This window comes from Equus quagga, chromosome 6 (genome assembly GCF_021613505.1).
Source record: "Equus quagga isolate Etosha38 chromosome 6, UCLA_HA_Equagga_1.0, whole genome shotgun sequence".
NCBI lineage: Eukaryota > Metazoa > Chordata > Mammalia > Perissodactyla > Equidae > Equus > Equus quagga.
The window spans coordinates 34,604,666-34,631,952 of NC_060272.1; the positions used below are offsets into that span (position 1 = coordinate 34,604,666).

Sequence of the window (27,287 nt, forward strand, 5' to 3'; positions counted from 1 at the left end):
ATATCTCCATCCCCTGCGCCTAGCAAATAGGGGCTTGGTCCTCAGAAATGTTTGCTTCAATGAGCTCACTAAGTGGAGCCTTATTTTAGGTACTAAAAAATAGGATTAGAACAACAAAAGAATGTGTTTGTAGGCTGAGGATCAGGTTGTCTCAGCGACTTCTTGGTTAATTGTCTAAACTCTCAGACTCAACATGGGTCCTGTGCTCCACACGCAGCCTGACAGACAGAGAGCCTGAGAAAGGTGTGCGGGTGGGCTGGTTGGATAAGTGAGGGACGCTCTCCAAGGGCAGCAGTGATAGACTCTCAGCAAATGTTTGTTGGATAGAGTGGTCAACCTGCTAGGGATGACGCTGAACGAGGTCAGATCCCACTAGAAGGAGCCTATCACTTGGTAGGGAAGATGAGACAGAGCAAATCCAAAATGCAAGTTACAAAACGAAGCCTAAATAGAGTTAGACAGGAGGTGAAAAGGAAGCTGACCAGGTAAGGGCACAAATGGAGGCTTTAAGGATAAAGCAACTTACGTGCTAGATAATGATAAATGGGTATTATTTGGACATGAAATGATAAAGAACTATCTGTCCAACATGCTATCCAATATGGCAGCTACAAGCTACGTGCCGCTACTTAAATTTAAATCAATTAAAATAAAATAATTTTAATTCCTCGGTCACACTACCCAATATTCAAGTACTCACTGGCTACATGTGGCTAGTGGCTACCATATTGGATAGTGCATGTGGTTTTTATCGCTGCAGAACGTTCCCTTGGATAGTGCTGCTCTAAGTAAGAAAATGCATGAGCAAAGGCACTGAGGTGGAAAAACTCAGGATAAATAAAAGGAACACTCAGTAGTTTTGAGTGACTGGAGCAGGGGCTGAATAGAAAGAAGCAATCAGAAATAAGGGACCAGTGGATACAGGCTCCCAAATACCAGTCAGGCTCAGGCATTAAACAGATTTTTCAGGTAAGAGGTGATCCTTGAAGCTCCACAAGCAGGGAGGTGACATGATCAGAACTATGCTTCTGAAAGATACATTTAAGGGCTGGGGGTAAGATAGTTTTGAGTGTTTTTGGGGAGTTTTTTTTGGTAAAGATTTCAGAATCTTTACACATCTATTATCTTGTTTAATTCTCAAAACAAGCCTGTGGGTAGGAAGAGCAAGAATGGGAAAAAAAAAGTTTCCAATGTCACTAGGGAGATGGAAGAACCATGAAAAGAGTCACAAAGAAGCCAAAAAAAAAAAAAATCTCCTATCTGTGAAAAACAGCTTCCCTCCTCCACCACATTGCCCCATAGGTGAATTTTTCCTTCTTATAGCGGGAGCTACTGATATATGTTACGGTCCCTTCCAGGAGTTGAACTATAGTATGAAATACTGATAACCCTGAAGAAGAGGCAAAGATCATGTGACAAAGTGGCTTCAAATTTGAAGTAGGAAAGACAAAATCACAACAACAAATTGGAGCCATTTAAAAGAAAAGCCTAGGGAGGATTGGCTATCACTCCTAGGTCTGCCCTGGGCTGTGCAAATGGCGCCCCCTGGAGTTGGTCATGCACAGCAGCCCAGATCACCACCAACTGGAGGAGAAAACAGCTGGGTCTTATCTAAACGCAGAGCGGAAGGTAAAGCCTGAAAACAAGATGGAAAATCAACGGGATGCAGGGGCTCCTAAGGTGAACAACTTCTTGTAGATCCTCAAATCATACCTCATGAGTGACTTTAAACTCAGAGTTTGGGAGGAAAAGCATGAATCAAGCCAACTCAGTATTGCTTTCTAGTCTCTGCATTCTAGTTGAGTGCCCCTGACTCTAAATTGTCTCACCTTTAAATTTATAAAAAATAATAACTATTTCTCAGGATTGTTGAGAGGAATCAATGAGAGATGTATAAATCACCTAGAGGGTGCCTAGGACACAGTTAAACTTTCCTGAAGATAGGTATCTGTGTGTTTAAAATGTATGTGAAACGGCAAATGGGCTATTCTGGTCCAAGATCAGGAACAGGAAGAACATTTATCAGACCGCCATGGAGTCTCCATCCAGGTCCCCAAGAATTATCATCCCTCTCTTGAAAAAAACAGAAACTGTTTCCAGCTCTCCAGTGAGAGAGACAGTAAATTCACAGATGGAATATTGCCCGTTTCTCTGCCATCAGTCTAGTTGCAGATGTGAAATACAAACTGAGCTGGGGCTTCTCAGAGAAGGTTTATATGGATTTAGTGAGGTGCACATCCTAGTGCAAAGGTAAACTTTGATTTTTGTTACTGATATAAACACATTATTTCAGGCCTAAGCCCCTGTCCCCTCCTACTTTTAATCCTGCTTTCTTTCTAGACCCCAATAAACGGAGCAATTTTTACTGGTTACTTCATTCCCAATATGTTTCGCCTCCTTTTCACAGGTGTGTGATATATTCCAGGCTTAAGTAAGCTGCAGATATTTATAGGCAACTTCCTTTTCCAGTTGCACCATGTAACGATTACATAGAATGTCAAGAAGTCCTATTTTTTTCTCTTGGCTTCTTCTATTCAGGGAGAAGGTTTTCTTCTAATTTTCCTCAAAACAGTTGTCTCTCCCACTTTCTTAGGTAGCAAAGTAAATGGAAAAGGAACTTTCTCAAACAAGCCAAATCAAGACAACTGTTTTAAAAGGTTTTTAAGAAATAAAGAAGATGGTATTTGAAGGGAAAGAAACAAATGCCTTCTAAAGCTTAAACTAAATCCCCTGAGAGACAGGGGTGAGCAGATGCCTTTTCTTCTCCCCAAAACACCTCCAGGGCCTCTAAGGATCTCACTGACTTAATCCCTTGCTGGCGCACACTAGCTAAGAAATAAGAAAGAGGCAAGTTGAAAACTACATTCATCTTCTGCGAGAGGCAGCTGAGAGCTTTGAATGCATTTTTTTCATCCTCCTTTTTCTTGCAGCCCCAATTAACTCTAGGTACTTCTGAGTTTCTGGCCATTGAAGATTCTTTTTAAATAGAGCTTGGGTGGCCACACAAGCAACATTCCCACCTAGGAAGCCGGGTTGCACATGGATAAAACAAACGCTTCTTTAGCATACTGTGTTTGGGAGGGGTTGAAGCACTTTTTCAGGTCCAAATGCAACCTTTTATAGCAATAAGAGTGAAAAGAAAGGGAAAGGAGAAAGAAGTGAAGTTCTTTTAACGTTTCCATAATTATGCTTCCAGTATTTTCCTGCTGTTTTTCAATGCACCTTCCTGTACTCTCCGTAGCTACCAGTCTGAAGTGTACTGATGGAGGAAGGCCTCCTTGCCTGGGGCAAGAGAATCTGGCTCCACTAAGCTTGATGTTAGGATAAGGTGATTCATCACAGCCTAGATCTTTCTGCTTCTCTTAAATTTCCTGAAGAGAATGCCAGGTAGGACCAAATTACATAGCCTTTAATGATAGGGCTCTTGGAGGCCCCCAAAGGAAGGTAGGGTGTGGCTGGGAAAAGGACTGCTTATTTTTGACAAGAATTGTTCAATGAGAGCTTGAATTCTATGGGAAGGACGTGGGGGAAAGTCAAGGAAAAACAAAAAGTGTTGTTCTTTGCCTGGATAGCTTTACCTTGGGAATCTTTGAGCCATACTAGTGACTTTAAACGTGAAAAATTGCAGAGGGCTGATTTTAAAACATTTTTGTTGTTGATTTTTGAGTAATTTTACCAAATTATGTGAATGTGGAATGAATTACTAAGCTTTCCTTTTGATTTCTAAGTGTATTTCTCTATTGTGCATATGAAAGAAAATTTCAAAGCAGCCAAAATTAGTGACAACTTCGCTGTCTTTCATAAAAAAGAAGCCACAATCCTTTCTGAGCTGGAATACCCCAGGTCAGCTGAAGCTGTGTCTTCAGCACTGGTGGCTCTTACCCAGACAAGGATCAGGACGTGGAAGGTAATGTCCACAGCATAAGTTGGTTGTGAAGGTGGATGGACTCCTGATATGCACACATCATGGCCTTAAAGTCGTTTTCTAAGTATTGTCCATCAAAGACCATTTTCATTCACTTCAACCAAAAATGTCACAAACATTATGCAGTGATCATAAAGAGTTTGAAAGTCGCTGAGCCTTCATTTCCCCCTCTGTGATAGATAGCTTCTAAAAACCTTTTTCCACAGAATTTTTCTAAGAATACGTCAGATTAAATAATGAGATTAATAAATTAGATTAAATGTATATGAAAATATCTGCCAGGGGCAGGAACAAGGTAAGTGCTCAATAAGTGTGTTTTTGCTTCCTTCCAAGTAGGTTAGAAATATTTCAGCCTCATTAGTGAGAAAATTTATTGTACAAAACAGATATTTCTGCAGAAAAAGTCCTTGAATAATGGGAAGGAATCTTCCATATAGCAATCCAGCCTGAGGATACATCCTACCTTGAGAAGAACATAAAGCTCATTCCTTCACAATAAAGAGAATGTGATGTCCATTAGCCCTGGAAGAATTGCATAAAACATTCATGCCTATGAAGGAAGGCAGGGATATGTGCAATGGAAACTACAGACAGAATTAGTAAGATCTATATAATTGATGAGCTACCTATAACCGAGGCAGAAAACCTGAACTTTGAAACTGGCAATTTCAAATTGGGCAATTTGAAATCCAACTTCTTTGCTCGATTACAGACAGAGTTCACCCAATACAAAAGCTTCCTGATGGTAGAATGTTAAGGCCAAGAACTGGTACAATCAATGAGGCAACTAGCATGTTGAAATGAATGATGCAGGTCATAAACAGTAAACCAGGGCAATAAAGAGCCACCACAGAACAAAAACATGACCCCACCTGCCTCTGCCCACAGGTGAGAAAGGATGGCAGCTAATGAGAAGGCCTATCATGTAAGACAATTTGCAAACCTCATTTAATCCCCACAACTTCAGAAAGTATATACTTTCACCATTTTAAAGGGAAGAAACTGAGGTTACCTAATTTACCTGTGGGCCATCTGTTAAGAAGTTGATCAAGAAACAGGACCTGGGTATGCTTAACTCTAAAGACCGACCTCTTACACCACACCCTTCCCTATTTTACGGTGTTGCCTGGTTTGTATTTATAATACACTGAAAATAACTGTTAGTGAATTCTGAAGTTCATACTATGAAATATTTTATTTTCTCAATGAATCCATCAGTTGTCTCTTGAAAGTCCCAAGTAAAAATATCACCTTCAGGCATTTCTAAAGATCTGAATCAAATCTAAGTTGTCTAAGCTCATCTTTGTCATCAGTGTTGACATGACCTGATTGAACAGAACTTATAAGCAAATATTTCTGGTACCGACTTCTATAAGATAATGAAAATAAGTGATAAAAACTTCAAAGATGTATGATTCTTTAAGGCATTGGATTTTAATTATTATCATCATCACCTTTATCATCATCCTTGTTGCAGTGGACTGAATGTGTATCCCCCCAAAATTCATATGCTGAAATCCTAACCCCCCATGTGATGGTATTAGGAGCTGGTGCCTCTGAGAGGTAACTAGGTCATGAAGGTGGAGCCTCCATGATGGAATAAGTACCCTTATAAAAAGGATCCCAAAATGCTACCTTGCCCCTTCTGCCCTATGAAGATAAACGAGAAGTTGGCAGTCTGCAAGCCAGAGGAGAGCTCTCCCCGGAATTCGACCATGCTTGCACCATGGTGATCTCAGACTCCCAACCTTCAGAACTTGAGAAATACATTTCTGTTGTTTGTAAACCACCTAGTCTGTGGTATTCTATTATAGCAGGCCAAACTGACTAAGACAATAATCATTCTTTTCAGTCATTTAAGTGTAAACTGATAAAACAGAGAAAAGCAGGGCTTCTGAGGTTGAAACCAGGGGCTAAGCAGGGCCTGCAGCCCCCCTTCCTTCCCCCAACTTGATTGTATCAAGGGGGCTCTAAAGAATTTCTGTTAGACAAGGACCCAGCTGGAAAATTCTTGGTTTAAGCTGTTTGCTTTTTCTATAAACTCTTTTTGTTTCTTTAAGACTTGCAGTAGGCTGGTAGAAGTGCTGCCATGGATGTAAAGGTAATTCACTTGTGGCTCTTGATCCCAAAAAATGAACAACGAAGACATTAAGCTTCAATTGCATAAGAAATAGTGACCAGCCTTTGTCCTTCATCACTTTCCTGGGAGGGCTTCTTCAGCTTATATTCCACCCAACCTGTAGCTCTTTTGTGCGTAGCTCGGTTTTGGTGCTCACCTACACATTTACCTAGAAGATTTAGTGTTGCTATTTTCCTAAATACTAAAATATTGTATATCTGGTCTCTTCTCTTACTGGTCAAAGGCAGAAGTGGGGACAGATCTAGCTGTCTCTTTTCCTTTCTTCTCATTTTCCTTTCGCTAATGAAAACGTTTTTAAGTATAATTTCAATGCTCAGAATAGGGAAGAAACCAAATGATCAGTTTTGCAGAAGTGTACTTAATATTTCTGGGTAGAATGCTACAGTCACCTCTCACGTTCCGAATATATAACATGCTGGTGCCGGGAGAGAACGCCCACAGTGTCCAGGTGGGAGACTTATTCCCTAAGTCACTGTGCGCCCCCCTCAGTGTGCGCTGAAGGAGGCCTGCTAAGAGAGGTTACTGCTCTTGCTCTCTTTTCTTTCCTTGAGTCAGTCCACCAATGTCTGATGTGGCTGCAGCAAGAAACATGGGTCATCTATGAGCTACTACAGCCCCATCTGACCATGCCACATGGGGCAGAATAGTCTGTGGAAACTATTGTATACATAGTGATTACAATCCTAGACTGATCCGTGCTCTCAAACCTGGAACACACAAGCACACACACACACACATACACACACAGTGCAGAACAAGAAACCAGGAGACAGTACATCAAGGAAAGGAAGGAGCAAGAAGTAAGGTCTCAGTAGGTAGATTTAGTAAAAGTGGAAATGAATAGTTAGCATCAGCTACATTACAGATGAAAATAGCATTTATGGTCCAAATGGAAAAATCTATCTGTTTTTACTGGTATTTTTCTAGAACATGCATATATATCTGAATTATTAGAGTGCAACTGAGCTAACTTTACAATATTCTCACGAGTAGCTGCAACTTAGAGCAGATGCCATGACCAGCCCTCATGTGGGCATTTGGTGACTTCCTATATTATGGAAAGAGCCAATTTCCCTGCAGCTTTGTCCCAACTTCTCTTCATCTAGACTCTAAAGTCAGGTTGCTTAAATTTGTATCCTGCATCCTCCACTATTTAGCTGTGTGAATTTGGGCAAGTCATAGTTCCCTCATCTGTAAAATGTGGATAATAGTTCTGTTGCTTTGTAAATTGCTATGAAAATGAAATGAGTCAATGCAAATGGCATCCCAAAACAGTTCCTGCCACATAGTGACTCTTCTACAATCATCATCATCATCATCACCATCATCAATAACTAGCAAATGCCTTCCCACCTCCAGGGTGTACACCTCATTGTTTTACATCCTCTCATCTCCCTCCATTTAATCCTCATAATCTCTCTCATCAGCGACCTTTACCAAGGAAATTTTGTGTATTTTTATACTCTTTTTTTTTCCCTTCTCTTTATTCTTTACATTCTTTCTTTGGGTCATTCCAGTTTTTCCTGCCCTTAAATAACACAACGTATGTGAATAATTTTTTCATTTATATTTCGAAATGTATCTTTTCCCCAATATCAAGTCCCATAAATCCAACTGCTATCAACTATTTCCTGGATGTAATGCCAAAACCTCAAACAAAATCTGCATAAGCTAAACTTATGGTTGGTATTATTGAGCCCTCTGCCAGCCTCCCAGAAGCAGCTCTTCCTGCTCAGGCCCTCCTAATGACACAATAATCCCAATCTTCCACTGCCTCTATAATCCCTGGAAAGGCATATAAATTTCCCTCCTACCTCAGATAGTTAAGATACTTCAGTTCATCCACATTAGAGACCTATGGATTTTCTCAGAATGATTGATCTCAAATAAGAATTTTGAAAGTCATATAATTAATTGAAGTACTTAGGAGTTGTCCAAAATCAGTTCTCCATTAGATTTTCAGCACGTAGTGCTTGAAGGAATTTGGGCCTTCTGTCATCTATTGTGTATCTTATAAACATCAATCACTGAACTCAGTGTTAGGAACACAAAGAAATCCAAGACAGACCCTTCCTTCAACCACGTACTAGTTTATTAGGAATGAAGACCTGTAAGCAAGTTGAGCATATGCCTCTGTGGAATGTCTACAATGGCAAATTCTAAAGAAACATAAAAAGGGCAGACTCAGGGAACCTGAGCCCAACACCTTGACAGTATACGAATATTTCCAATTTGGGCAAATTACAAAGATTTGGGGCTGATGATTCAGAGGAAGCACAATTTTCTTATCTCCTCCCTCAGCTCCAGATTATCCACCAAGCAAATTGCTGACGGTTCACTGAGGCATCTAATGTTATCCAGCTGAAATTAAAATTCTCCATCTTACTATGAGTAGTTTATAGTAGTTAAAAATCTCTCCTTCTAAGCTTGAACCCTTTTTGAGTATGCCCAATTGTTTTCTGTTGTTACAGGCTCCTTAACTAAGCGGGATTGGCTCGTTTCACTGTAAGTGCTCACCACGGACTTTTAAGAGTGGTTCTGGATTCACATATGGTTTAAGTCACCACATGGGAAAAATAGGCTCTGTGTTCTTCAGATTCAAATCACTCATCACCTTTAATTTTTTCATCATCCAAACAGCATATTTTATAAACATGTTTAATTAACACTTTTGTCCCACAAACCAACTATAACATATAGAACCAAAGGTAATTTAGTGGGTGAATTGTTCTTAATAAGAACCAGGTGGTTCATTTTCTATGAACATTAATCTAGCTTTCTCAGTGTTTTCAATAAGGTCCTTGCCATTCATAACATGTTTCTTTTGCATAATGGAAAAAAGAGTTAGACATATCATCATGCTCCATATTATAGACATATCATCATGCTGGCTGTTTATATTTTGAGCCTTTCGTGTAAAGTTAACACACACTACAAACTTCTTTACTGTACAACACAGGTCTGGTTCCATGTGCATAGGGTCACTGTCATCAGAAGTCTTCTGTCCTGTTTTCTTAAAAGTTCCACTCCAAAATTACACTGGCACTGACGTTTGACATTACCATTTTATTCCTTTTTGTAAGCCCATGGCCTTCATTCAAAATTCAAAATAGCCTAATCCACAAAAACACGTGTAAGTTCTTTTTATGTCAGGGTACCGAACTAGATACTATAATTCCCATTAAAAAAAACCAAACAAACAAAACACTGAGTTCTGAGCTTCCATAAAATGGTTTCAGAGTTACCCCTGCCCCACGTTCACCACGCTGGCACTATGCCCATAAGGGATTCTTCTACTTTTAGCAAGAAAGAAGAAATGATATCCTCTTCTTTCCGCCCTTCAATTCAAATCAAGTTCACAAATTCCACTAATACCCAGCAGATAGAGAAGATGGTGTTCACAATTTGCTTAGGATCTGAGGTGTGCGACAATGATAGCATTCACTGCCAACCACACCAGCTGCCCCAGAAGAAACAGTGTGCCTGGGCAGCCATGCTGTGCTAAAACTATGCAATTAGCACCTCTGTCATGTTGAACCAGTGAGGGACAGGTCTCAGAAGGCACTCACACCACCAATCACCAGAAGAGATCTATCTGTGCCACTGGAAATGGGATAATATTTAAAGATCATTCCAGAGCTCATATTATTCCTAACCCATTGTAAAATGCTCACCTTCGAATTGCAAGTTTTGCTCTAACATATTGCTACTTCTGAACATTTGTAGTCATCAGGAGCTGAGTTTCAGTATAATTCCAGGCAAGACATTTTTGTAATGGAGTGTTAATATTTTTCAAAAGAATAATTCTGGGACATTTCCCAGATCAGCATCTGGCTTTTTCAGAGTTCCCTAAGGAAAGGACTTAACAGGGAAAGCAGTGGAATAATTACTTTTATGAACAATTTATTTTATGTGTGAATTTTTTTGCACATCTGTAAGCAGCCCATAATTTCTCAGGTACCAATGGGCTCTGTTTTCTTTTATTTGTCTCTGAGTACTTGACATGAACGATAATCCCTAGTAATACGCCCCGCCCCCACCACGCAGACTCACACTCGTTCAGTGAGTAGTCAAGAAGATTCAGTTCCATAATGAGTCTCTGTAGTTTGTTGGGTGGAACACATTTTTCCAATACATAAACTCTTCTTTTGTAATGGAATTATTTTCTGAAACTGTCACTAGTCACACTAATTTCAAATTAAGGAACAATTAGACAGAACATGGGGAAGAGTTAAACAGCCCAGAAATGGAAATAGAAATAACAAGGGGAACAGTAGTTCTTCAGCTCCATTGAGGCAGCAAAAGGAAACAAGTGTGACCATGCAAATGATTGCAAAATTTGGGGGATATGTTGCTTTTCTAGGAAGAAGATCTATAAAATTCACTGGATGAGAATAGCGAAAAACTGTCCTATTTTTTATATTATTCTTTACTATGAGTCATTATTGAATTTCAGAAGACATCATTGTTATGGACTAACTGCCCCAAGGAACTCAAGGGTGGGTTGGACGCATTGAGCTGTTTTTCCAAATTGCTTTTTCGTCTTTTTGTTATGTTAAGGAGACATAATCACCAACCACCCTGAACCACACCAAGCCTCACCATAAGAGTTACGCTTATTTTTAATGCTAAGATCTCTCCCGGAGGACCTTAGGCCTTATTACCATAAACTGCAGTGTACGTGGAAGCATGTTTTCCAACTGAGCCTGTGCATGTGAATACCCACCTCTCCCATTTAAATATTCATCCCCCATCCCAAATAAATGTCCCTGCTTCCCTTTGGGGACACCATGACTCTGGAAATGATGCCTCATGATCTTCTATTTGCTGCAAAGACACTTTACTTTGTGAGACAACTACTTCTGGTGGAGAGTCTGATTTAAGTCACCAGGAGGAAACCCACTTGGGTTTCAGTAACATCTTGAGAATATAGATGATATTGGGCTATTTAAATCGAGGTAATAGTAAGCTGCATTATTTGTTTCAATGTAGGATTTGTTAAGTCGTTGGGTCACCTTAATGTGAATAAAATAAGGTCTCCCTCAGGCAAAATATACCCTAATAAAGGAGACATATGGACATAGACAAATATAATACCAGGCATGATGATGTAAACGATCTAAGTGGGACATATGTAAATTCTCTTGGAATTCTGAGAGTGCTAGATTGAAATCAGAACAGGAAAAAAAACCCCTGAGGAAGATGGTATATAAGCGGAATTTTGAATGATGTTTGGGATTTCAGTTAGCGGAAATGATGGGAAATGTGATTCAGTTAGGGAACATTTAATATCATAGAAGGAAGAAGAAAGAAGTAAAAGAGTTTTGTCTCACTGGAGTGTACAATGATCTTGGAATATTACATGGGGAAGGCAGTTTGGGGTAAATCCTGTGGAAAACAAGAAGGAAACTTTGACATCTGAAAGACTGCTTGTATAAAACATAGATAAGCTACTGAAGGACAGATGAGAAACAAAAAGATGTATTTAAGTTATAAAATATGGTTTCGAAACTGTAAGGATAATGAATCCTATTATCAGGAGATACCATTGCTTTACTACATATACAGATGCTTTTGCAGATAGAAGTTTCAAGGTGATGGCTGGGAGGGAATTATTCTGTATGAGAGAACAGGTAAAAATGTAAAGTTTCCAGGAAAAAAAATCCAAGAAAAAGATTCAGAGGAGTCAGATTAGATAATGTTTGGAAAAAGGGTCAAGGGAGAAAAAAAAAAGAAAAGGTTGAAGAGCAGCCAAAGAGAGACTGAGAGATAAAAAAGAGAGACGTCTAACAAGAAATTTTTCAGTTGTTTTCTGAAGGCATTATGCCATCGGTCCCTCTGTCTATTTCTCCCATATGTAGTACACTCCATAGCAGATACACAGGAGGGCTGAGTTCTGTACCCACAGGGGTAGAACTCCTAACAGGATGCCTGGAAGCTAGGGACCGTGAGGACTGATGATATTTGATGATAATGTGTCACCCCGTGGAGGCGGGCCTTACCCTTCAGGGCAAGGAGTCTGGATTTGATTAAGCAGATAATGAGAAACCAACGAAGTTTAACTTGTTTTGTTTGCTTTAATCAAATCTGTGTTTTAGAAGTATACTCTGACAGAAATGTACAGAATATCTTGGAAGAGGAGAGGCTGGAAAGGAGAGAAACAGATTATGAAACTATGAAGTAATCTGGTTTAGAAGAATTGATCAACTGAATGAGGACAATGACAGTAAGAATCGAAATGGAGACAGAGTTTGGACAGGCGTTTGCAACTAAAGCCAAGAGGAATTGGCACACAACCGATCCAGTGATGTGGAAAAAGTGATCCGAAAGATCTCCTGGCAAAGAAAATGCCAGCTGCTATCAGTAGTCTAATGTTAATAATAATATTATACTATTATTTCAAAACTATTTTACAGATAAATGATTTCATTAATTAATTTAAAAACTAATGTTTTCAGCATGAGATGATAAATATAAAAATTTAGCCAAAGAAATTAAGTGAAACCATGTTATCTTAAATTTGATTGTAAAAGTTGCTATAAGCTCATGATTTTTTTGTTGTAAACATAGGCATATTTAGCTCTGTCCTCTGAAATTTCCTAGAAACAATGACAAGCTATAGCAATAAGCACCCCAGCTCTTTGATATTATCTCTCAATACTATCTTCATGTCAACAAGAAACAAGATCTAACTTGAAGTGGTTTCCACTGGCTCCATGATAGGACCTTTTGGCAGCAAGTGGCCAAATTCGGAATGTGGAGTATTCTGAAAGACAACACAATTTCTCCTAAAAATCTGACATTAAAAAAAAGAAGATCAGTGTGCTATTGTAAGATAAAAGACATGTAAGAAACATAATAACTAAATGCAGTGTATGGTCCATGTTTAGATCTTACTGGAACAACCCAACTGCTCATACCTATCTTTGACATAATCAGGAAAACATTGGACAGTATCAAGAATTTGCCCTTAACTCTGTTAGGTGTACTAATTGTTTGGTAGGAAGAAGGAGAAAGGAAAATGTCCTTATAAATTGAAGATGTGTTCTGAAGTCTGTTTGTTCGTTTCTTGTGGAATGGTATGATGTCTAGAGTTGGCCTTAAAATACTCCAGGAAACAAAATGAAACAAAACGTGTGGAGGTGAGTTGGGGGTGGAGGGTAGATGAAAGCAGCTCAGCAAAATGTTGAAAATTATTGAAGCTGAGTGATACGTATGTGCAACTCATTAAATTATTTTCTCTAATTTTGTGTATGGTTGGAAATTTCCACAAAAGCATGTTCAAAGAAAAGATTACACCTGAGTTTTTAATTACTAGGTAGACTATTTCAATAACCATGCAACCAGTCTCCCCATCTCATGCATATCCCTATTCAATTGATCTTCAAAATTGCCACTACCTTCTTTGGTTTTGATCATGTGACTTCTCCACTTCCATATATTTCGCTGGCCCCATATTGCTTCTTAGATTAAGCAGAAACTCATATAGGAACTTCCATTTAAAATCTTTTATTTTTTTAAGTTGAGGAGAAATTCATATAACAAAATTAACCATTTTAAAGTGAACAATTCAGTGGCATTTAATATATTCACAGTGTTGTACAAATAACACCTCTATCTACTTCCAAAATAATCGTTATCTCTCAAAAGGAAACCACATGCCCATTTAGGAGTTTAAGATCCTTTTTAATGTGGCTCCAAGTGGGGAGTTGGATATGTCTCTGAATACGGCCAATGCCTTTCTCATTCCCAGCTTTGCTCACATTGGTCCTTCTCCAGCAATGCCTTCTCCAATTATCCCTTTAAATATAAAACTTGTTTAAGGTTTGAAACAAACTGCACCTCATTCATGAAGTTTCCACAATGCCATAAATTGGATTGGTTTTCTACTTTCTCTGCCTTCCAGCTTTGACATATCTTACAATAATAAAAGACTATGCTTTCTGTAAGGATAATATTGAACATAGAATTTATATTTCACAATTTATTATTTCAATGAAAGTAGAGCCAAAAAACCTTAGAAGAAAGAAAATGGTTCTTTGAGTCATTGTGTCTGAGGGGAAGAAAACTGATTTTGGGATAAAAGAAAAACAGAGCTCACACCTCTGCAATAGGTAAATGTTCTGGAAAGAGGTTGACTCCACATTAAATCACAGTGTGGGGGAGAAAGTTAACCACGATTGCCAATACTGTCAAAGTTTCTAGCAATAGAGAGAGTTCCAAAAAATTTTTAAAAACAAAATGAAACAAAACATTCAGTGAGGCTGAAAATAATAATGAGGAAAATCTATGGGTATAAATGTTCAGCGTTTGAAAATTCTCTGCAAGGTCATTGCTGGCAAATGCATTTTTGTTGGTTGGCCCTGTCACTCGAACTATGCAGGTGAGCCAGAGCCTTCCATACCCACCTGGTTCCACTCCATGGCTCCGTCAGTTTCATGACCCCCGATCCTGCCAGGAGCCTGGCACAGGTGAGAATGAATCACAGAAATCACAGGAATACTCGAATTGTAAAGGCCTATGATGTGCTTTTGAGGGAACCAAGTCCAATCTCTTCCTCCTGCAGATGAGGACATGGGGCTCTGAGGAGCGGAGACTGACTTTTTCAAATTTACCTAATGAGTAGTGGCAAAATCTGTCTTAGAATTCAGATATTCTGGTCCCAATTCCAAGACTCTTTCTGCCCCAGGACCTGAGTTAGTTATTTATTTATATATTCATTTATTTTTATTAAGTTTTAATGAGCTTGCTTGTTTCATTTTTCTGGGACTAAGCGTTTTCTTTAAAAGCTTAGTTGGTGATTCTCTCTCCTTGAGGTTGAGGAAAAGAGATTCATGAGCATCAAATTTATTTATTTGCTTTTGTACGAAAGCAAAAGACATGTTATAGCAATTTGATATAATTTGCTAAGTTTTCTTATGTTTATAGACCACCTTGCTAAAGTAGTAATGAGAAAAAAAAAATCAATAAGATAAAAGCCTGATATCTGATAAAGAGGCAAGGGAGATGTTAAGAAAATCAACAGCCAAAGTCTGGGCTGTGTCAGACACACGTCCCACCCTCGGGGGTAAGTCCAATGTCTGACTTTGGACTTTGGAGTTTCTAGCTTTCCTGTGGACATGCACTAAAATAGAGGCCCAGCTCAGTCAAGGCATGGGCCACAGAGAGTGCCTAAGGTTGCATCCACTGCCACGACCTTGCAATCATGTGCTGTATTAATTTGTTAGGGTTGCTGTAACAAATTACCACAAGCTGGGTGGCTTAAATAACAAAAATTTATTTTCTCACAGTTTAACAGACCTGAAGTCCAAGATCAAGGTGTGAGCCCATTTGGTTTCTGGTGAGAGCTCTCTTCCTGGCTTGTAGACAGCTAACTTCTTGATGTGTCCTTACATGGTGGAAAGAGAGAAAGAAAGAACATTCTAGTGTTTCTTCTTATAAGGACACTAACCCTATCAAATGAGATCCTCACCCTTATGACCTCATTTAACCTTAGTTACCTCCTTATAGGCCCTATCTCCAAATACAATCACATTGGGGGTTAGGGCTTCAATATATGAATTTTGAAGAGAACACAGTTCAGACTACAGCAACCCCAATCTCTGTCTTCATGTTCACGTGGTGTTCTCTTTGTGTGCATGTCTGTCGCTGTGTCCAAATTTAACCCTATTTCCAAATAATGTCACATTTTAAGGTACTAGAGGTTAAGACTTCAACATTTGAATTTGTGTGTGGGAGGTGGGGATACAATTCAACCCATAACATGTGTGTACCCTTTCCTTGGACCAGGACATCTAGCAGTTTAGCTGGTGTCTTGGTTTTTATTCCTCCATAGACAGATCCTGAGGCAAGATTTTGAGTACAACTAGTTATTTAGGAAGTACAAGAACATGATCAGGGGAGTGGGGAAGTGACATAGAGAAGGTCACATGGTTAAGTCAGCCACCCCAATGGTGACTGGGAAAAGTCCCATTAACCCCATGGGGCGAAAATGGAAAGCAGTGTTATCCCTCCAGAGAGATAAAGGATCAGGAGCATTTAAATACCAATTTCCCTGTCTATCATTGGTTCATTGCTGCTGTGTCCTCTCTCTCTCTCTCCTTCTCTCTCTCTTTGCTTTAGCCTAGACCAACTATCCTTAGGGAGAATGCATAAACTTGAGCAAAGACACAAACCACCATCATGCCCCACTTCTAGTCCTGCTCCCTGTGAGTACTAATCTGAATTTCTGCTAGTCTTCATGTGTCATATTCAGGGATGATACTTAGAAACATTCATGTTAAATAAGATTCTCTTCTAAGTCTGACATCTGGCATCACAAAATCATCCACAGCTCAGCCCCACTCTGGATACTGAGCTATGTTCCCAACTTAGCATCTTAGTCTGGAAACTATGCACATCTATCTACATTCTTTATCTGTCACTAAGAAAAACAAACAGGCATAACAGATGCGAAAAAACTTAGAATCTGCTTGCATATAGTATTTGGCAATCTTAATTTGTATTTATGTTCTATCAGTGAACCGTTGCTAACAGAAATTCCATTTTGCTTAAAATTATTTTGGCCATAGATTGTGGTTTTTCAGGCCATCTCTAAACGTCCTTCAGTTTCTAGAACATTTGGCCCATGTACGTGACTATGATAAAAATAAAACAAAATAATCAACCCGAAACCTTCCAGCAAGCTTTAAAAGACACACCCAAAAGCACAAAGAAAAGACTGAAAATCAGTAGCTACTTGCACATTTCATTCTTCAAATTATATCAACCTGTCATGGAAATGATGACAGGGTAAGATTTCAGACGCTTGAAGAAAGAGAGAGTGGTAAACTGTGTCCACTCCTGCAAGTTGGAGTAAAATGAAGACAGAGACTTAGCTGTTGGGTTTGGCAAAATGCAAGACGTTAGTGACTTTGATAGGAGATGTTTCAGTGGAGTGGTGGAAAGAAAAATTGACTAAAATTAGACAGAAAAGAGAAGTGGAAAGAGTGAATATTGACAACTTTTTCAAGGATATTAACTGTTGGGGAAGTATAAAAAGTTAATAGTATTTGGAGAGGGTATGAAATCAAGGGAAAAATAATATACAGATATATGTGTCTATATCTTTTAGGATAGCCAATATGAAGGCATGTTTTTAAGCAAATGAAAATGATCCAGTAGAGACTGGTGATAGTAAAGAACAGAAAACAGGATAATTAGGTGAGCAAATAGTTGAGAAAGAAAAAATAGTGGAGTGGTGGGCTCTGGTAGGAAGAGGAACTCTAAGAGAAGAGAAGCCCATCTATGTGTACAGATGCAGGTAGATTCATGGGCTTGGTGGGAAGTTGAGATTGTTTTAATCTGATTGCATCTATTTTATTAATAAAATGCAAGATGAGGTCATCCACGGGTTGGGGAGGAGGATGGGGAGGGATTAGAGTTTTGAGATGAAAGGTCGTTTTAGTTTCCCATGGCTGCTATAACAAATCTCCACAAATTAGGAGGCTTAAACGCAAAAGAAATGTATTCTTTCCCAGTTCTGCAAGCTGGAAGTGCAAAATCAGGGTGTTGGCAGGGCCATTATCCCTCTGAATGCTCTGGTGGAGAATCCTTCCTTGCCTCTTCCAGCCTTTGGTGGCTCCTGCCTTTTCTTGGTTTGTGGCAGCATAACTCTAAATCTGCCTCCACCTTCACATGACATTCTTCCCTGGGCCTCTGTGTTTCACGTATCCCTCTCATTTCTCTTATAAGGACACCTGTCATTGAATGTAGGGCCCTCTCTAAATCCAGGATGATCTTATCTTGAGATCCTTATCTGGATAACATCTGCCAAGATCCTATTTCCAAAAAGGGTCACATTCACAGGATTAGGACTTAGACATATCTTTTGGGGGGACACAATTGAACCCACTACAGAGATGATACGTAATAATCATCCAGAAGAATCGGGAAAGTAAAATAACTAAGGAAGTGTAGGAGGATTATCTGACAATGTCAAGGGTCCATATAAACTTTTGATTATAAATTGAAACAAGACCAATCCATACAGTTGTGTCATTTTCCTCAGCAATGTTCTGCTGCATGGGTGCCTATGCTCTAGGGGGATAGTTAACGAACTAGGTAAATATTTAATTTAACCAAGGTTGGAATTTTGTCAGGCAGGTATGATCAGTAGAGAGAATGGCAAGGATATTATGAACCTTGCAAGGAACTGGCTATGGAATGCTGAACTATAAGTTGGTTAAGTCCTCACATAAAAGGTGAGGACAAGAGGAGAGAGATGAATTGTCAAAAAGTGTCAATGGATTAGAGGTCACCATAGGGTTAATAAGTAATTGAAATGGAGGGACGTTCAAATGAGGATTGGTAGGAAGTAGTGGCTAGTGAGTGAGATGCTTAAAACTGAGATTTCAGTATTAGTAGTAAAAGGCTAGGATTTCTCAACCGTAGCTACTCATTAGAATCATCAGAGATTCTGACTTAATTGTCTTGGGAGGTTTCCTGGAATTGGTTTTATCTCAGGTTGAGAATCACTCATCTAGAACGTATGTTACCATGGGCCCATTGGCAGATATGGAGGTACAGTGCAGGACAAAAATCAATGGAGGTGAGATGAGAGGCCAGAGTGGTAAAGGACGTCCCCAGTGGTAGGAGGGAGGGTGAAAACCTAAGAAGATAAGGGATGATTCTTGGGGGCAAGAGATGATGTAGGGGCCTCAGGACAGTGTGTGACTCCTTAGGCTAGCAGTTTTATGGCAAACAGGACCACAAAGCCATGTGAAAACTTTGGTGCCCCTGGTGATTTCCAAGCCTGGAAGGATTATAGTAACCAGGGTATGGCCAAATAAGTATTGTTACCAAAAAAACATATAAAATTGTGCTTAAACCTCTTGCACCCAAGGTTTCACCCTCCTGAAAGGATTATCAGGTCTAAGACAGCCATACTTCATGTCACTGTTTACTATTTTAAAATGGTACATATAAGATGACTTTTCTAGAGAACAGCTTAAAAGAAGAGCAGGCTTGCTTATACTTTGGAATTATACCAGAAATTACCAACCAATTCAAGAGAATCTGCCTTACAGCCCCTTTCCCAAGTTACTTAAACTCTAGGACCACTGCCAGTGCCTCCCTCTGTCCTCTAAAGTTTGGAGGACAGGGTCCATGCTGGTTTGTTCATTTTGCATGCCATTGCCTCACTCAGTGGCTGCCAAGATCAGATGATCACAAAGACCAAAGATTTATGGGTTTTGAAACTCAAACCTTGGGCCTTTCCACTTATTTCGTCCCTCTTTCTTGAGTACTCCTCACCCCTAATTCTCCAGTATGCCTCCCTCAAGAGTCAGAGCCTTTAACCCCTCCCCTTGAGGTGGGCTGGACTTAGTGACTTACTTCTATTGAATATCAAAAGGCAAAAGTGGTAGGATATCACTTTTGAGATAGGATTATAAAAAGACTTCACATGGGGCACTGACTCACACTGTCTCATAGCAGATGGGTAGGGTTGAAGTCAGCTCTCCCTTTGTCCAGATGATAACTCTCCAGTGACAGTGAAGCACCACTTCACACAGAGGATATAAGGTCAGCTGCTCTCTGGCCCCCACTGCCACCAAGGAGGGGACAAGGAGGGCAAACAGAGTGCCAATGAGCCCCAAACCCCACCTCCCACCACCTCATTCAACTTTATTGATGCCAAGTAGATGTGGAGGTTCAGGAGTTTTTCCATAGAGTTTGGGTTGGAGCAGGATGGGGTTGCCAAAAGGTTTTCTATTATTAGACCACTTTTCCTCAGTCCTTTGGCAAGAGGGAACAGGATTTTCTTGGAGCTTTTTATGTCTATGCCTGGGAGTGGTTATGTGTTGGCAGCTTCTGAAGTACACTATCTGGGATTTATGGGCAGTAATAAGGAAACCTGGGGAATCCATCACCATGTTGTTTTAGAAGTCCTGAGGTCCTAGGCAATCAACCTCCTTATTTCACCTTTTGGAGACTTCATATGTTTATTGTATTATGTCTAGGGTTTTTTGTTTGTTTGTTTGTTTTGTTTTTTTTTTTAGTTTTAAAGGGCAGGAGCTGGAAGGAATGGAGCTACTGTATCTTGGAGAAACTAGAAGAATTCAAATTTTTAATTCTGATCAATGTCCTTCAATGTCCTAAATTTTGAAGGAGGAAACACAAGCCCTCAAGTTTAAGACTGCAAAGGATAGATTGACAGTGTTGATGCGTGCAAATGCTGATGAAGATTTAATTTAAGATTGATTTCATTTTTGTTGGTGATCTGCTTACGACAAACCATAGTTTTTGAGTGATTGGTCCCAACCTTTTGCCTGCAAGCTTTGTTAATTTTTAGACACTCTGTTGCAGAGTACAAAGGTTTTTCAGGAACACTTACATGATGTTAGAACAGACATACCTATATTCCGTAATCTGAATTAGTGAAACGTTTATCTTCAGCAGGTTCGTCACTATCTCTCCTTTCTCTCAGCACTACCTACTTTAATTATCTGTTTGTTATGTATTAGTTTGATTTCCCCTAACAAGATCTCTTTCAGGTAAGAATGTCATGAGCTACTCAAGGTCAAGGACCACACCGTGTAGATTTTTTGTTACCATTTGTGGTCCGTATAGACCGGATGCCACTTGGGAAAGCATCCTAATGAAGGAGGAGGTGTTGTCCTATTCTTGTCCATGAAGTACTATTGAATACTTTGAATATTTTACATACCACATCATCACATTTTATTTATTTTAAATACTTTTATGACGATAACCACTTCAATGGACTGTGTAGATAAATAGTCCCAAACACAACGTTTCTCTCCTTCCAAAAATGGCTAAATTTTTTTTTCATCTCTTACCACAACCATGCTTGAGTAAATAAAGCAGAAACATATGCATATATAATAATCATGTATTTCACTTCCTCCTTCTTGAAGGGAGTATTTAGTTCAGTCTTGGGCAGATAGTCTTGAGGGCCTCCCTATTCTTTAAAAGTTCTTTTAATTTTAAGGACCTCAGTCATTGCCCAGTTTTTCTTAAAGTGAAATGGTCTCTACTCAAAAGGTAACACATTTGATCTCCAATAGGCACCTTAGTAAAATAATGCCTTATATTGATACAGTCCTTTATATTTTCAAAATATTTTCTCGTATCCTTTCATGTTGACCTCCTCAACAGATCTGGGGGCTAAATACATAGCAGGGGTTTTCTACCTGCATTTTTCAAATGAGGAAACTGAATCTTGGTGAGGTTGAATGACTTGTCCAAATCCCACACTGAGTAAGTTACGGCACCGGGAATTGAACAAGGACTTCGAGGCCATGATGTGACTGATTGATACCTTACACATGAAATCAACAGAAGGAAAGACTAGCTTTTACACATGAGTAAACTCGGGTCTGAAGGTTTCTGTTACAGATGCTCACACCTTCTTAGGGACACTGCTCTTGCTTTATTTAATGTGAAAAGCAAAGCCCCTCCTCCATCTCTTACAATCTTTCAGTCTTTCATTGTGTTTCACATGACTGAGTTTACTGTTTAGGGAATCATCAGAATATTGTTCCAAACGGAGGAAAATCAGATAAAACCCAGTGTTCCTGGCTACAGCCTGTGTGATTATGAACACAATACTGTACTTACAGTAGGATGCCAGAGTGAATAGACGGTGCTGCCTTTGAAAGGATGAGCATTCGCTCTGACCTAGTAACTATCTAACGCTGGGTACAATTATCTTTCTCCAAGCGGCACATTATTATTTGACACATTAATTGTTGTGTCATTTCTTTCTGAAAGGCATGTGGAGTGTCTAACACAAACCAGAGGCTTCATGAATTATCCATGTCCCAGTGCGACAGTGCTCATTTACCTTTTCCAGAGTAAAATCAACCCAATCTCATTGCCTGTTTTCAGTTACACAGGCAGGTCTCTGCTGCCCTGGGACCCCCAACAGCTTTCTTCCTGTGTCCTGGCATTTCTGGTAAACATCAGCAATGGTCCACTTATTCATTACACTAGAAAAGCTTCTGTCCTCTTAGGTAAACCATAGAGACTTATCTCTGCAACTGGAACATTCTTTTTTTAAAAAAGATTGGCACCTGAGCTAACAACTGTTGCCATTCTTCTTCCCCCACCCTCCGACACCCCAAATTCCCCCAGTACATAGTAGTATATGTTTTTTCTTAGTTGTGACGTGTGGGACGCCACCTCAGCATGGCCTGATTAGCAGTGCCATGTCCGCACCCAGGATCTGAACCTTCAAAAGCCCTGGCGGCCACAGCGGAGCATGTGAACTTAACCACTAGACCACAGGGCCAGCCCTGCAACTAGAACATTCTTTATGACATAGTGTTTGCACAAGAATGATAGAGAGGTCTCCTTTCTTTGTGTCCGTTCTACCTCGGTTCCTTTTCACCTTTCTAGGAAGGGTTCTCTGTATGGAAGACTGTTTTCAGGGCAAAAAGACCCCAGCAAGGCCCAAACATTCAAGGCTAAATAACCCTCCATCACCGCAGCTGCTTTTTGGCAGCCTTCGAAAGTGATGGGCTGGCGGGCCTGGGTTTGCCTCTGGGCCTGTCATCTGTCGCGTTGTTAGACCACTGATGGGCTGTCGCCACTTGCCCTTTTAGCCTGCACTTCCCTCTTCCAACTTTGGCTGCCAGTAGATGATAAAATTCAAGCAGCCACACAGCCCTTCATCCTCCTCCAGATCCCAGCGGTTGAATCAGTCTCCAAGTGGGACACAGCCTTTCCATTGTCTTACCAAATACATCGGGTGTGCATATTCCACAGCAAATTACCATTAAAAAAATCAGAATTAGAATGCATATAATGTTCCATACTCTGCTGCTAGTTAATACCATGCCACCCTAAAGACTCATCTCCCCTTTTGGTTTTAATTGGGTTCTTTTCTGTTGCTTTCATTTCGGTTTGCACCTGACTGACATATACTGCGACTGATTACTAAGTGAGTTGTTCAGCGAGCGAGAGGTATAATAAATTAAACATGATATGTATCACTGAATCCGTCTTTGGCTGCTTCATGGTACATTATAATTTGAGAAGGGGCTATTAAAATAAAATATTAAAGAATAAGCAGAAACGGCCCACTGTTAACATGTCCAATGGCAAGAGAAAATTACAGGTTTCATTGTATATGCGGCACCATCTGCCTCTTCGCTGAGGCTGAGCCTTCGGCTCTCCCAGGGGAAATAGCTGTGGATAAGTTATTCAATTAGAACAGCATTATTGGCCAGCTACCTTGGAGAATTGGGTTGATGATGTTGTGATTATCCCGCTCTACATTCCTTCATGTCTCCGGCAGGCTGCAGTGCATGGCAACTTCCTTAAGTGTTTACTGAGCCCTACAGTAGAGGTGAACAATTGGAATGAAGAATATCAAGGATTCCTGAAAGAAAATCAATTTTGAATGAACTTTTCTTGCTTAGCCACAGCTTCAGTATTCTGAGTCATACTGTATTTTTGTGGGCTTTCATTGAATTAAGTGATAGAAACGGCAGGAGGAAGGAAAGTGAATTTCATGATATGCATTTAACCTGTGGCATGCACAAAATAATTCTTCACGTCAGATTACAAGGTTGAAAAATACTCAGGCCTCTTCAAATACGATATTAATCTTTGGGATGGAAGAATCTCATAGGGATGTAATGCTTTTTTAATAAAGACTTTAGCTGTCCCTCAAAAACATTTATATCATAAAAAGTAATAATTATTTATGAGTCGCTCTCTACCAGGAGGTCAGAGCCCTTTACAGATCATGCCATTCAACAAAATTCCTACATGGGAGGTAGCTGGGGACATTCATTGTTATCTTTAGATCCCATGGTTTGCTAGTAGAAGATTCAACAGTATTCCTTTTGCCTCATCCAAATAGGTGTGTGTATACACATACACACATATATATATATGCATACGTATATGTGTATATATGTACATGTACTCTGATACGTCCAATATTTCCAGGGAACCTACTTGCACCCAGGGGTCAATTTGGGCAAACTTCTATGATTGCTAATTGAGCAGGAACTCAAACGTGCTCTTATCACTTGTTCAGAAGCTGATGGCCCTGGAAGGTGGTTGTCTGCATTTCAGCTTTAGTGAATTATAAAAATTATAAATTTAGGGGCCGGCCCCGTGGCCAAGTGGTTAAGTTCGCATGCTCCGCTGCAGGCGGCCCAGTGTTTCGTCAGTTCGAATCCTGGGTGCGGACATGGCAACGCTCATCAAGCCACACTGAGGCAGTGTCCCACATGCCACAGCTAGAAGGACCCACAATGAAGAATATACAACTATGTACCAGGGGGCTTTGGGGAGAAAAAGGAAAAAAAATAAAATCTTAAAAAATAAATAAATAAATAAAATAAAATAATAAAAAATTTTTAAAAAGCGATAAGTTTATATTCTTTGCCCTGTTTTGACATGCTGGTATTTCAAATTACTCATTTTTTCTTTTTTTTTTCCAGTTTTATTGAAAAATAATTGACATACATCACTGTATAAGTTTAAAGCTACAGCCTGATGGTTTGATTTACATATAATGTGAAGTGATTACCACAGCTAACATCCGTCTTATCATATAGATAGAATAAAAAGAAAAGAAAGAAGGGGCCAGCCCGGTGCCCGGCCTGGATCCCAGGTGCGGACCTATGCACCACTTGGCAAGCCATGCTGTGGTAGGCATCCCACATATAAAGTAGAGGAAGATGGGCACAGATGTTAGCTCAGGGCCAGTCTTCCTCATCAAAAAGAGGAGGGTTTGTGGCGGATGTTAGCTCAGGGCTAATCTTCCTCAAAAAAAAAAAAAAGAAGAAGAAGAAGAAAAGAAAAAGGAAAAAAAATGTTCTCCCTGTGATGAGAACTCAGGATTGCTTCTTAACAACTTTTCCATATATCCAGCAGTGTTAGCTATAGTCGTGTTGTACTTATATCCCTAGTACTTAATTATCTTATCACTGAAAGTTTGTATCTTTTGACCACCTTTTTCCATTTTCTATGCCCCCTCCCCTCCACATCCGGTAAGCACAAGTCTGATATCTTTTTCTACGAGTTTGTTTGCTTTTTTTTTTAGATTCCACATATAAGTAAGATCAATCAGTATTTGTCTTTCTCTATCTGACCTATTTCACTTAGCATAACTCCTTCAAGTCTCATCCACGTTGTTGCAAATGATAAGACTTCCTTGTTTTTTTCAATGGCTGAATAATATTTCATTGTGTATATATACCACAACTTCTTTTCCATTCATCTGTCAATGGACGCTTGGTTATTTCCATGTCTTTGCTATCGGAAATAATGCTTCTATGAACATGGGGGTACAGATATCTTTTTGAGTTAGTGTTTTCATTTCTTTGGATATGTTCCTAGAAGTGGAATTGCTGGGTCATATGGTAGTTCTATTGTTAAGTATTTGAGGATCCTCCGTACTGTTTTCCATGGTGGCTGTACCAATTTACACCACCACCCATAATGCACAAGGGATCCCGCTTCTCCACATCCACATTTGTTATTTCTTGTCTTTTTGCTAATGGCCATTCTAACAGGTGTGAAGTGATATCTCATTTTGGTTTTAATTTGCATTTCCCTAATGACTAGAATGTTGAGCATCTTTTCATGAACATGTTGACGTTTTGTATATCTTCTTCAGAGAAATATCTATTCCCATTTTTCAATTGGGTTATTTGGGTTTTTTTGCTATTGAGTTGTATGAGTTCTTTATATATTTTGAATATTAACTCCTTATTGGATATATGGTTTGCAAATTTTTTCCCATTTTGTAGGTTGCCTTTTCACTTTGTTGATGGTTTCTTTTGCTGTGCAGAAGCTTTTTAGTTTGATGTAGCCCCACTTTTTTATTTTTGATTTTGTTGCTTGTGCTTTAGGTGTCATATCCAAAACTCATTACCAAGACCCATGTCAAGGAGCTTTATTCCTCTGTTTTCTTCTAGGAGTTTTATGGTTTCAGAGCTTACATATAAGTCTTCAATTTATTTTGAGTTAATTTTTGTGAGTAGTGTAAGATATGGGTCCACTTTCATTCTTTTACATGTGAATATCTAATTATCCCTGGACAATTTATTAAAGAAACTGTCTTTTCTCCATTGGCTCCATTAATTGACCATATATGCTTGGATTTCTTTCTGGGCCCTCAATTCTGTTCCATTGGTTTGTTTGTCCGTTTTTATGCCGGTACCAAACTGTTTTGATGACTATAGCTTTACAGTATAGCTTGAAATCAAGAAGAGTGATGCCTCCTGCTTTGTTCTTCTTTCTTGGGATTTCCCTGGTTATATACAGATTTTAGGCTGTTTTTTCTACTTTCTTAAAAAATGGCATTGGAAGCTTGGTAGGGATTTAATTGAATCTATAGATGGCTTTTGGAATTATTGACATTTCAACAATATTAATTCTTCCAATCCATGAACATAGGATACTTTTCCATTTGTATGTGTCTTCTTGGATTTCTTTCAGCAATGTCTTGTAGTTTTCAGTATAGCAATCTTTCAACTGCTTAGTTAAATTTATTCCTAAGTATTTTATTGTTTTTGATTCTATTGTACATGGAATCAATTTCTTTTTTTCAGAAATTTTTTTGCTAGTATATAGAAATGCTACTGATTTTTGTACCTTAATTTTGTATCCTGCAACTTTATTGAATTCATTGACTAGATCCAATAATTTTTTGATGGAGCCTTTAGGATTTTCTATGTATAAAATCATATCATCTACAAATGGAGAGAATTTTACTGCTTCCTTTTCAATTCTGATACAATTTTTTCCTTTTTCTTGCCTGATTGCTCTAGCTAGGACTTCCAGTACTATGTTGAATCAGAATAGTGAGAGTGGACACCCTTGTCTTATTCCTGATCTTAGAGGAAAAGCTTTTAACCTTTCATGATTGAGTACGATGTTAGCTTTCAGCTTGTCATATATGGCCTTTATTACGTTGAGATATGTTCTTTCTATGCCTACTTGGTAAGAGTTTTTATCATGAATGGATGTTGAATTTTGTCAAGTTCTTTTTCTGAGTCTATTGAGATGATCATATGATTCTTTTCTTTCATTCTATTAATGTGATGTATTGCATTGATTTTTGTATGTTACACCATCCTTGCATCTCAGGGATAAGTCCCACTTGATCATGGTGAATGATCCTTTTAATGTGTTGTTGAATTTGGCTTGCTAGTATTTTATTGAGAAGTTTTGCATCTATATTTATCATGCATA

At 39.2% G+C, this 27,287-nt stretch overlaps 1 pseudogene; it reads right to left on the reverse strand.

Annotated features, from left to right (window-relative positions):
- The window catches only part of LOC124241197 (tigger transposable element-derived protein 1-like), a 168,370-nt pseudogene that overhangs the window by 118,241 nt on the left and 22,842 nt on the right, over window positions 1-27,287 (reverse strand).